Source organism: Camellia sinensis, chromosome 5 (assembly GCF_055761805.1).
Source record: "Camellia sinensis isolate YWXY chromosome 5, ASM5576180v1, whole genome shotgun sequence".
In the NCBI taxonomy this organism is placed as follows: domain Eukaryota; kingdom Viridiplantae; phylum Streptophyta; class Magnoliopsida; order Ericales; family Theaceae; genus Camellia; species Camellia sinensis.
The window spans coordinates 62,433,038-62,446,978 of record NC_138965.1 but is presented as its reverse complement, the minus strand read 5'-3'; positions in this window follow the sequence as shown (position 1 = coordinate 62,446,978).

Below are 13,941 nucleotides of genomic sequence, written 5' to 3'. Positions count from 1 at the left end.
GTGGACATCAAATTTTATGGGTTTTCCAGAACATGTTCTTGAGCCGAAATTTGACATTCAAAGGTTCCAAAACACATGATTTCAGTTCAAAAACATGCAAACACATTACATTACATGGGAGTATAAAAGTATGACACCAAATTGTTCAAGGTCATCATTTAATTCCCAAATAGATTGACATTTCTTTCATATGATCAAAATCCAAACATTCAAACTTCATACCAATTCCATAACTTTTTCAATCATGCATGCATGTCAAATTTTGACTTCATTTCTGTTACAAATGGTACAAATGATGCTCCAAATCATGAAGCTACACAAAACTACTCATGCATGTAAGGTTTGATGCTCCATTCTTCATATTTAACATGCTACATGCTAAAACACCCAAAATTGTAACAATTATGCACATGCATGTTCATTTTAACTTCAAATTCATTTCAATTCTTGCTCTTGATCACCCAACTAGCTTGAATACACAATTTACAAACTTATACTCATAAGTTTATGCTCAAATGCTCACCTAGAGGTTCAATCTTCCAAATAGAAGCAAGTTCTTGAGCCTAGCCCTTCAAAGTTTGAGCTCTTTAGCAAAATCTTCAAAATTGAACCCCCTCTCTCTCTCTAAATCTGGTTCTCTCTCTCTCTAGAGATGAATTTCGGATGATGAGCTCAAAAAGGAACAAAGTGAGGGTGCATAATGGCCTCTAAAAGCCCTCCTCTCAAATACATTATTCTAATGTAAAATAATTGAGCACTAACCCATTAATTTAATCTAATTAATTTGATCCAAATCAATTTTCAATTAAATTTCACCATAGGCTCTAAAAATTATGACAATCACAATGGCGTAATCAATTTCAAGTTCTGTGGCTGATAAGGCCTTCAATTTAATTCCCAAAGCAGATAATCAAACAGATATTCCTACGGTGAACAGATAAAAATTCAAAACCATATATTTTCTCATAATGACACACAAAATCATATTAAACACATAATCATACTCATATTAAGGACCAATTAACATATTACGGAACAGGGATATCACAATGCTGGTCGCAACGTTGGATTGTCCACAGCCGGGATCGGAAATATAAGAGTAGTGGATGCCAACTTTGATTTCTTGATTTTGTTGTTATGTTTTTTTTTTTTTTTTTTTTTTTTTTTTTTTTTTTTTTGTGCTGTAGTGTAATAAAATTGGTGTGTTTGTGATGGAATTGCATTGCAGGTTGAACTGTGCAATTATGGTTTGTTTCATCATCTGTCAACACATTAATGGAGTCAAAATTGACAACTTCATAGATGGACTTACGCCAATGCTTTGCTTGCATTGATAGTCAGAATGTTCATCAATGACTAAATCGGAGGGCTGAGTGCAAGGATGAAATAATTTGTTTGGCCCCCTCAATCCTCAATTGTCTATTTTTAATGATGATGTGGTTTTTGAATCTTGTTTTTGTTCTTTGAATTTTAGCGGGACGTTTTGGTTTGTAATGTGTTTGGGTAGTTTGAGGGTGGTGCACTATGTGGATATCGTGTTGTTAGTTCTATTTTGAAATGGATGTGTTAGATGACTTGGTCATTGTTTTGAATTCCAGTCACATATCGTGGGCCTTATTTTGATAATAAATTATGTTGATGTCGTTATGAATTGATAACGCACAATGTGGATATCGTTTTGTTAGTTCTATCGTGAAATGGATGTGTTATATGACTTGGTCATTGTTTTGAATTCCAACCGTGCATTGTGGACCTTATTTTGATAATCAATTATCATTATATCGTTATGAATTGAAAACATTTTGCATAAACGTGGTGTAAATAAGTCTGAGGTGAATGGTTATTTAGGCAGTCATTTAGAAAATGATTATAGTTGTTGTATGTATTGTGGACGTACATGTACGCGTAGTATGTTCTATGTGAATAGTATGCCACACATCGTAATGTTATCCTAACACCAAACGTGAAGTAAATAGAAGCTAGTGGTGGAACAATTAATAAAGACATCCAAAACAAGACTGCCAAAGATGGGTGTTAGCAACGAACCATCCTAATGTTATGAACAACAACCTGTATACCGCAAAATGATTGCGGTCCCAATCCCGGGTTTTATGAGAAAAAAAAAACACATTTCGAATAACATTCACGCCAGATGATGTGAACAAAATGTTACAAATATGGAAATTTAATTAATTTATTGTCGTGTATGCCCCGAATTGGGAAATAACATAATAACAATGTAATTTAGGCAGCAACGCGTACGATATAATCACGTGCTACCAACGCAAACGTAGATGGCATATGGAACTACGTTAATATGTTTCGATAAATTGGCATTGACGTGGACCCATCATACATGTGTAACACGCTACATTGGTTCCTTGAATGTTTTCCTATTGTCGTGCCCCATTTGCCACAACGCCCACAGTGAATCCGGTGCACCACCTCACCTTTTGACGAAATCTATTTTCGTTTGGGCTTTTTAGGTGGGCGCTTATAAATAGGTAGTGCAACGAGGAAATCATTTGTTGATAACTTGCGTTTTCCCACCATAGGAATCGGGTGAATTGCCCCTGAGTATGCCGCCTTGAACTCGTCCACATGGTAAAACGAATCAATGAAGTGATATATGTTTTTGCCACAACCACGTGGGAGCATGAGAACCCATTTAATTGCCACTGGAAACACGAACATGTACCTGCGCCAATGTTGACCAACACTGATGGGTGCGAACGAACCTCAAAAACATTGTCATCGGCCTAACTAACAATCCACGATCTACTGTCCTTGTACACTGAACCCAAACTCTTTGCCATCTTCGAGCAGAGCTCCGCAACCCAAATACTTGATTTAGCTTTACGTTTGCTCCTTTGCTCCATGATTTGACCCCTAATTGAATCCACCAACTGAGTAATGGGAAGATGTCGAGCCTCCCGAACCCAATTATTGAATGACTCGGCAACGTTGGACCATATCTCACCATACATGTGACCCCTAAAAGAAATGGGGAAAAATAATGAAGATAGGTGAAGATGCAATTTATTTTGAATTGTGTATGGGTAACATTTTAGAATGTTACTTGAAATGCTCATTTGCCCAATGTTGTGGATGCAGATCTTGCAAGAAATTCCCGATGACCGCAGGGTTACACTGTTTCAAAATCTCAATCTTCTGATTGAATGAAGCCACTGTGGGTACATATGAACATTCCTGTAGTTTTCGAATGAGCCCAATTTTGTGCTCAGCGTTAACGTATTTCATTTGATCTCTCAGGTTCATTTGAAGATGTAACAAACTGAATGTGTGATGTGTTGTTGGGAATACGCTAGGTATCACTTGTTATAAACTGGCAATCCGATCAGACACAAATGTCAGCGTCCTGCTACAATCCATAACTGCAGACAATTGAAGCAAGAACCACTCCCAATTGTATGCATTCTCGACATCAACAATAACGAAAGCAACTAGGAATAACCTTGTGAATGAACATTATTGAAACATTTTTGGAACATGTTAGTTTTGGGACCAGAAATTTCCAACATAATATAAATCCCAAAAATAAGACATTAGTACGTGCTATGTTAGTTGTGTCAATGATGTGAAATTGAGCATGTGGCTTAGAACACTTAAAACTTTAAACACACATACCTTGGTTTCCATCCTTAGCAATAGCCACAAGCAAACTTCCCTTGAACCTCCCCTTCAAGAACGTGCTATCAAGAAATAAAAGTGGACGGCAATGTTTGAACCCATTTATGCATGCTCGAAAGGATATAAAATACCATATGAACCTGCCTGTGTGTTGTTCAAAATCGAAATTAATGAAATTGTGTGGGTTGCTTTCCATAACAGCGTCACTGCACCACCTAAGTTGGTCGAACGACATTGCATGATTGCCATAAACTTTAGCTCGTGCTTTTTCCACCCCTAACCATGCCACCCGGTAACTAACGTCCAACCCTTACCTGTCTTTCATGTCAAACACCACGTCCGTTGGGCGCATAAGCGGCTGTTCGCACACACTGTCCACAATGACATCAGACACCAAATCTGACCCAGTTCGCGGGTTCTTGAACGTCTTCACAGCAAGACCGCACAAATGCAAGCTGTTAAACCTCTTCAATCACACAATCCCATTGAATGCAGACACCCATGCGTGAACCAACCACGTAGAACTAGTTGTCATTGCAAACTTACATACTATTGTGATTCGCACAGAGTCATTTTTAATGTACTTAAATTGAAACCTGCACTCAACAGCATATTTGCATAATATCCTCTGAAATTCATCAGTGCTGCCCCCAGAAAATTGACCAACATGTGTAATTCCAAACGCCTAACCAGTAGACAAGAACACCTTAGATTTATGAGTACAATATAAAGGCAACAAATCTATCTAGTCTTCCATATCACATCTAAGCCCATTATTCTTGTGGCATAGCTCATCGGTACGAGAATCCACAACACCACAACCAATGCCCGGCCCATAACTTTTTGTTTGAATAAGCACATCAATATGTTCTAAACTGAATGACCTTGCTAAGGAAAACATATTTTGGACATCATCATCAGAATCAACCTTATACTTATTGTACCCAGGAATATCAAACAAGAGAAACACCAATCCCGGCACCAACCCATCAAACTTGCCACAAACACTCTCAACCAGCTATTCAAATGTGGAAGCTTGATGAAGACGAGCAACCGCATTTGCCTATCCGAATGTGCACAACAACAAAATGACAAACTTCATCCCTGAAACAATTTTAAAACAAAAACACTCGACATAATGTTATAAATTACAGAATGATGTAACCCTAACAAACTGTTCACATGTTACAACATTCTCGGTAAAGAATATGTACTGTTAATGTTACAAACAAACACAATGTATTGATTTTCATTCTGCCAACATCATATAAATTTGCAAGTAACATTGGCAGTTAATAGAAACCCAATAATCAGTCGTAAATGGTCCATAATAGTTGGAAATAACATAAAACTAATATGGTGCAACGTTGCCACTGTGAACATGACAACCTTGGACAGAAACTATGTGAGTTTCCACCACAAAAAACAATAGCAAAATGCAAACAACAATAAGAACATAATGTTGAAGAAAAAAAAAACTGTTAAAAAGCGCACAGCCCTATCACTCTTGACCCTAGTATGAACACCACTAAAACCGTACACCCAACACACGCTCTTCAGAGAATCACAAATGATTGAACACACTGAGAGGGAGTTTTTATGAGCATTAGGGCCGAGCTAGGCCCAGGCGTAGTAATAGGCCGTTCTATGGGCCATGGTGGAAAGGGTTTAGCGAGTGGACCTTAGTGTTAGCTTGGTCCAAATATGGTTACAGTCACCACGGTCGGAGTGGTAATAATTAGCTCGATCATAGTATTCGGAGCCGAGGTATTTGGGCTTCTTATGGTGAACCTTGCTCTTGTTAGCTCGGTCAAAGCTTGCTGTAGGTAGCTCGGTCTCAACAAACAAAACCGAGGTACAAGTGAACAAAGAGCCGAGCTATGTGTTGCATGTGAAGGCGCTGGATTAAGTATGACAAAGGGCTAGTGTTAGCTTGGTCATACTGTCATCCAACCGAGGTAAAACCATCTCACTTGGTTTAAGCAGTGAGGGGGGTGTTGAAGGATAAACATTATCTTTCAGGAGTGTGATTCCTAAGAGAACTCTATATGGAGGAATAAGAGTCCTACTAGGATTGTGCCAGGAAAAAACTATAAAAGCTCACAACATAACCTATGTAGAGGTAACACAACTTTGATTCTCGAATACACAGAGCTTTTGTCTATTTGTCTATTTTGCTGACTTAGGCATCGGAGAGGTATCCGACACACACCCGTCGACTAGCTCACATTTGTGTTTTCAGGGAGTAAAGCGACGACGTTTGGAGAAGTACACACTTGATCAATAGGATTATACGAGAAGATTACTTCATGCTCATACAATTGGCGCCGTCTGTGGGAAATTCCAAAAAGAACAAAACCTCTTGATCAACAAGATTATACGAGAAGATTATTTCGTGCTCGTACAATTGGCGCCGTCTGTGGAAAATTCCAGAAAGAACAAAACCTGTTAATCGAGTTTTCCTCTCTAGTTGGAAGCAATGTCGCACAATGAAGACTTGCCGCAATCAGCTATTGATGGGCAAACCCTAGAGGGAGGTGGGAGGCGCGAAGGTTTGCCTTCTATCCCACCCATGGCGGATTTAGAACCCCAGCGATAGAACCCCCAAAGGGATGCCAGAGGGAGGCGGGCTAGCAACCCCCGTCACTCTCAAAGTCCTAAAAGACAGAGACGGAGGATGGACCCTCAAGTTCTGGAGGATCGCGTGAAAGAGCAGGACGAGTTAATAAGGAGGATGGCGGCAGACATGGAGTCAATGAAGCCCCAGATAAAATGAAAAGGGGTGGCGACAGGAAAGGGGCACAAAGACAACATGTCCCCTCACCACTCGGAAGATCGTGGTAGGCATACCACACCATCGCAAGCAGAAAATATGAGTCTTAGAACAGGCGATACTCAATCGTGGACTTCCAGGACTTGTTACTCCAGGTCTGAGAGAATGAGAACTGAGAGGTCGCGTACTGAGGGAAGCACCTATCAACTCTCGCACACGCACCAGACGTCGTTTAGGCACACTGAGTTGCCTAGATCATCTGACTTGCGAACTGTGCTTGAAGGGAGGGCCCGATGGAAGGAGGACACCAGGGCTCGCGACCCACGCAGAGTTTCAGCCTTCAGTGGTTAGCCCCTCAGACGCATGGTAGCGTCGAGGTTGGAATGCCAATGCTGCGCCTTGCTTACGAACCAGCAGACAAAGTATTAGTAAGGTTACAGAGCTCGCCGTTTGTTCTGGCAATTGAGAACGCGCCACCACCTTCAGGCTTCCACCAGCCCAAATTCACCACTTATGAGGGGAAGAGAGACCTTTACATGCACTTAAGCCACTTTAGCCAGGTTATGGAAGTATACTGGCGAAACGAGGCTCTAGTGTGCATCCTATTTCCATCCAGCCTTGGCGACCTAGGTTTAACCTGGTTCGAAAGGCTACTAGAGGCAGCATTGCCGCATGGGCGCAGTTGGCAGAAGCGTTAGTGACTAGATTCAGGGTGAACACCAAGACACCAGTAGAGATCGACCAGCTACTCTCTATTAACATAGGCAAAAAAGAGACATTGAGGTCCTACAACAGTCGCTACTGGGAAGCCTTCAACCAGATTGGAGATTGCCCTACGAACCTTGCCATTGCACAATACAAACGGGGCCTACCAGTCGGTAACAAATTGAGAGACTCAATTACTATGACGCCACCCTTCACGATGGAGGCCTTAGTGGAGAGAGTGCACCAACATATCCGCGTGGAGGAAGATAGAGCCCATGCTAAGGCAAAATTCGGCACAGCAGTAATGCCAGATAAAAAGATTACAGCAGAAGTCAACACGGTAGAGCAACCTAACAGGAATGGGCGAGGCAGACGGGCCAACAGAGAGGACCCAGACAAAAGGAGGTTAAGAGTTCGCACTACCATCACCACAGTGTTCAAAAAACAAATCTACCGAATTCTCAGCGAGATACGCAATGAACCTTTCGTCCGATGGCCAGCTAAGTTGGGAGAAGCACAAAAAGACTATGACGAGTGGTCCCAGTGCACCTTTCATGATGAAAAGGGGCACCGCACTGAAAATTACATGCCGTTGAGGCAGCATTTGGAGGAGTTAGTGGCAGCTGGGAACTTGGACCAGTACATAGAAAGAGGAACACAGCCAATCCCCCAGAACCACAACAACCCAAACGAGATGCCGGTCGACGCTCCACCTCAAGGAGTAATTAATGTAATACATGGGATATTCGAACTTGAGCGGGTAAGTGAGCTCTGGGGGGTGATCAAAAAGGCTGAGCACTTAAGGGAGGTATTAAGTACACAACCTGTCATCAAAAAGGGAAGAACAGAGGCCACAAATGTCATATCTTTTTCAGACAAAGATTTAGCAAGGATATATTGCCCTCACAATGATGCACTGGTCGTCACTCTACGCGTGAAGAATTTCGACATCAAACAGATTTTGATCGACCAAGGAAGCTCATGTGAGATAATGTATTACGAAACCTTCAAACAACTGAAACTGGAGGACAAAAGCTTGGCACCTGCAACATCTCCCCTAATCGGATTCAACTCAATGCCAAAGTGGCCAGTGGGCAAGATAATCCTCCCAGTCAAGGTAGGAACCATGACGAAACAGGTGGAATTCTGGGTATTGAAAGTCCCTTCCACTTACAACATAATCTTGGGGAGGACATGGTTGCACGCCATGCGATCTGTAACATCAACCTACCATCAAGTATTGCGGTACCCTAATGAAGCCGAAGTAATTGAAGAAGTCTTTGGAGATCAAATTATGTCAAAACAGTGCTTTGTCACAGTAAATGGTAGCCGCACTGCAAAGGGGTATGTACAGATGGTGGAAGAACCTGAGAGCAATGAACTGTTTGCGGATGTTGGCAAGGCAGCTGAACAGAAGGCAGTGGAAGATTTGGTACAGCTAAGGATAGATGAAAAGAACCCAGAAAAGTTCTTTTTGCTCGGCTCATCTTTGTCCAGCACTGAGAGAATAGAGGTCATGGAATTCTTAACCTCTAACATCGAAGTGTTCGCCTGGACGCCGTATGACATGCCTGGCATTGACCCAAACTTCATCTGTCACCAACCAAACATCCACCCAACTGCCAAACCAATTATACAGTGCACTCGCAGATCAATACTCCACCATGCCGAGATAGTGGCGGAAGAAGTGGGACACTTGCTGGAGGCAGGAGCTGTTACAGAAGTGCACTATCCCAGGTGGATCTCCAATACCGTATTAGTGCCAAAGAAGAATGGAAAATGGTGTGTTTTGCGTGGACTACAAAACAGTCAACAAGGCATGCCCAAAGGATAGCTTTCCCTTACCCAGGATAGACCAACTGGTAGACTTGACGGCAGGGCACAATCGGCTTAGCTTCCTTGATGTATATAAAGGTTACCATCAGATCGCTATGTATGAGCCAGACCAGGAGGTCACGTCTTTTACAACGCCTAAAGGATTGTATTGTTACAAGGTCATGCCCTTTGGCCTAAAAAATGCAGGGGCCACATTCCAACGGATGGTCACCAAGATGTTTGAACCATTGTTAGGAAAAACAATGGAGGCTTACATAGATGACATGGTGGTCAAAAACAAGGATGAGAAGGACCATCTCAGGGACCTAGGTGAAATGTTCCAGGTTCTAAAGAAGAACAAGTTGCACCTAAATGCATCCAAGTGTGCATTCGGCGTAAGATCAGGCAAATTCCTAGGCTTTCTGGTGACCAACCGAGGCATAGAAGCAGACCCTTCTCAGATCAAAGCAATCTAGGATCTAGAGAGGCCCAACACAATAAAAGAGATGCAACATCTCACTGGCCTAGCTGCCGCACTCAATCGGTTCATAAGTCGGTCATCAGACAGATGTCGACCATTCTTCCATGCATTAAAGACCAAGTTTGAGTGGGATGAAGAATGCGATCACGCCCTAGAGAGCCTGAAAGACTACATGACTTCTCCTATATTGCTAGTAACCCCAGTACCTGGAGAGGAACTCTTTTTGTACTTGACAGTATCACAGCATGCAATCAGCGCAGTGTTGGTCAAAGCGGAAGGAATCCAACACCTGCCTATCTTTTATGTTATCAAGACCTTGCTGGGGGTAGAGACCAGGTACCTACCATTGGAAAAGCTGGCCTTAGTTTGATGATGGCCTCAAGGCAGTTATCCCATTACTTCCACGCCCACACCATAATCGTCCTGAAAGCTTTTCCCTTAAAAGCCTTGTTTGAGAGAGCGGACTTTTCTGGGAGAATCTTGAAGTGGGCGGTGGAATTGGGACAATTTGATATCAAGTTTCAACCCAGAACTGTAATAAAAGCCCAAGCTTTGGCAGACTTTATGGCAGAGTTCACATCAGGAAGTCATCACATCTGCCAGTTGACTTGACTGGTACAATCAAAATGGGGACGGAAAGTGCCGCAGGAAATGCGCAACCCCTAATACAAGACACCCAGCCACATTGCTAACCACACAGGCTTGAGGATCAGAAGGAAGGAATAAACCATGCCATTCCCAGTGAGGACTCCTCAACAAGTAAAAACTTAGGGCAGTCAGATAGTGAAGAGCAAGCCCCAACAGCAGGCATGGACTTAGAAGAAAACATTAGCAACACGCATGACCCCAAGACATCATCCGACCCCTCCACTTATTGGAAGTTATTCGTTGGAGAGATGTGGAAGCTCTTTGTGGATGGAGCATCCAACAGGCACGGTGCAGGACTTGGCATAGTCCTCATCTCACCAGATGGCCTAATAGTGGAACAAGCAGTCAACCTTGGCTTCCTAGCATCAAACAATGAAGCGGAGTATGAAGCCCTTTTAGCAGGCCTAAAATCAGCACTCTTCATGAAGGCCACCGAGCTAATAGTTTACAGTGACTCCTAACTGGTAGTAAACCAGATTTCAGGCGACTACGAGGCAAAAGATGAAAGGATGGCTAAGTACCAAGAGTTAGTCAGAAAGGAAATCATGAAATTCGACGTAGTGCGGATAGAACAGATCGGCCGAGAAGAAAATAGTAGAGCAGACAAACTAGCAGGCTTTGCTTCAATGGCAGATACATCCATCCCACATCCATTACTAATCGACTTCCTGCCAAGACCAATCATTGAAGAACCTGAAGTAACTGAGGTATGTTGTGCCGAACTAGGCCCTTCATGGATGGATCCTATTATAGTATTCTTAAAAGACAGCATCTTACCTGAAGAGAAGAAAGAGGCCAACAAGATCAGAGCAAAGTCACAGCGATTTTGGCTCTCTCCATCACTAGCCTTGTACAAACAATCCTTCACAGGACCTTACCTGAAATGTGTTCATCCCAGCAAGGTCAAGGCATTCTTGTTTGAGATACACGAAGGCGTGTGCGGAAGCCACCAAGGGGAAAGATCATTGGCCTACAGAGCAATTTCACAAGGACATTGGTGGCCATACATACAAGCAGATTCAGAAAAGTATGTCAAGAGGTGCGAGAAATGCCAAAAGTTTGCACACCAAATACATCAACCAGCCAGAGAGCTTTTACCATTAACTAGCCCATGACCTTTCGCAATGTGGGGCTTAGACATAGTAGGACTACTTCCAACGGCATCTGGTAATAGAAAGTTCTTTCTTGCAGCAACAGACTACTTCACAAAGTGGATGGAAGCAAAAGCACTCGCATCAATAAAGGAGAAAGACGTGAAGAAGTTCATCGGGCAGAATATCATCACTCGATTCGACATACCCAAGGCTCTAATATCTGACAACGGCACTCAGTTTGATGGCAAAATTTTTAGAGGCTTTGTGAAGAGTACAAGATAGAATTCTATAATTCTACACCAGCATACCCCCAAGCAAATGGCCAGGCGGAAGCATCAAACAAAATCGTCTTAGATGGATTGAAGAAAAGGCTGAAAAAAGCAAAAGGCAAGTGGGCTGAGGAGCTTCCTCATGTTTTATGGGCTTATCGTACCACACCTCGGCGGTCAACTGGAGAAACACCTTTTTCCTTGGCCTATGGTATGGAAGCAGTAATTCCACTAGAAGTAGGCCTCCCCACTATTAGAAGTGAGAATTTTGACCCAGATTTGAATGGAGAAGCCATAGCCTTGGAACTCGACCTTGCAGAAGAAAGAAGAGAAATAACACTGGTTCACATTGCCTCATACCAACAAGAGTTATCCAGAAAATATAACAAGACAGTACATCCGAGGCAATTCAGGATCGGAGATTGGGTGCTACGCAAAGTAATGGGAAACACTCTAGTACCCGGAGATGGCAAGTTAGGGCCTAATTGGGAAGGACCATACAAAGTGATTGGCTTAGCAGGAAAATGGGTATATCACTCGAAAGATGGAGACAGCAAGGCCATTCCCAGTAGGGTTGTGCAAAATACCGCCGAATCCACTAAAACCACACTGATCTGCATCTATCCGCACCGCTCTAACTGCTTACCGCAGTTTAAACTTTAAAAATTATAATCCGCCAACCGAACCGCTCCGCTCCGCTATAGTTAATACATATATATTTTTTAACCTCCAATGAAATATCAATGTAAAAATGAGTGTGAGAGAGATTTAAGATATGAAATTTATTACAAATTAGTGGCCATATATATGAAACATATTATGTAAAATTACTTTATGTTATATATCTAAAAAATATTATACAAATTAGTGTTATGTTTTATACAAATGTATGATAATTAGTTAAAATATTCTTCAATCTGCCAATTCGCCAAAAACCGCTCAAACCGCAATTTGTCAATCCGCCAACCCGCCATTCAGTTTGTAAATTTACTCTTAAACCGCCCGAACCGCACCGTGCACACCCCTAATTCCCAGGCTATGAAACACTGCCAATCTCAAACTATTTTATTTTTAGCTTTTTATTAAAGTACTTGTAATTTTTCTTTTTTCAATAAAACAAGTAGATCATTTTTCAGCATAATTCTTTTCTTTTGTAAAAGTTAGTGAGCTAGGGGCAATGAAAGCAGAGTTGGATGGAATACCAACACTTCGCTCTAAGTCGGCAGGAATAACCAAACACTTGGCTCTAAGTTTGGCAGGAATAACCAAACACTTGGCTCTAAGTTTGGCAAGAATAACCAACTTTGAGCTCTCTTCAGCCGAGATCAGGATCTAGGCTGAAGAGGTTGGCCGGAATAACCAACACTTCACTCTAGGTTGGCAGGAATAACCAACTTTGAGCTCTCTTTAGCCGAGATCAGGATCTAGGCTGAAGAGGTTAGCCGGAATAACCAACACTTCGCTCTAGGTTGGCAGGAATAACCAACTTTAAGCTCCCTTTAGTCGAGATCAGGATCTAGGCTGAAGAAGTTTGGCAGGAATAACAAAACACTTGGCTTTAGGTTGGCAGGAATAACTAACTTTGAGCTCTCCTCAGCCAAGATAAGGATTTAGGCTGAAGAGATTTGGTAGGAATAACCAACATTTATTTCTCTTCAGCCGAGATAAGGATCTAGGCTGAAGAGATTGGAAGGAATAACCAACATTTATTTCTCTTCAGCCGAGATAAGGATCTAAGCTGAAGAGAGATTGGCAGGAATAACCAACTTTGGGTACTCTTCAGCCGAGATGAGGATCTAGGCTGAAGAGTGGTTGGCTGGAATAACCAACTTTGGGTACTCTTCGGCCGAGATAAGGATCTAGGTTGAAGAGTGGTTGGCTGGAATAACCAACTTGGGGTACTCTTTGGCCCAGATAAGGATCTAGGCTGAAGAGTGGTTGGCTAGAATAACCAACTTTGGGTACTCTTCGACCGAGATAAGGATCTAGGCTGAAGAGTGGTTGGCTGAAAATAAGTAGGTATAACTAACACAACAAACAGTTGTCAAAACTCTTACGAAGATGGTTATCTCGACAACAAAAAAGAAGAGCATAACCGAACAAAAAGACAAAGAAATTGAAGACTTCATTTCAAATTGAAGATTTCATTCCAAAGTGCATTACAAAAGGAAGGGCTATAGCCCGGTTACAAACTTCATTAATATCAAGAGAAGAAAAAAAAGTACAAAATCAAGCAAAAAGATCATCAAGGTCTGTGTCAAGGCCAACTCGAGTTTCATCACTCCAAAGCCCCGTTTCAACAGGAAGGTCGGTCACATCTCCAACTATACTGGGCACCGGGGGCTCCACCCGAGCTGACTGAGCAACTTAAACACCGGGATCATTGGCAACGACCGGGGTGTTGTTGGGCTCTAGGGATGCCTCCTCTTCTTCCTCAACCTAAAGAAATTTTTGTTGAATAGCATTGGCGTACTTCGCTATGTAGCTTGGGATAAAGTGGAGAGG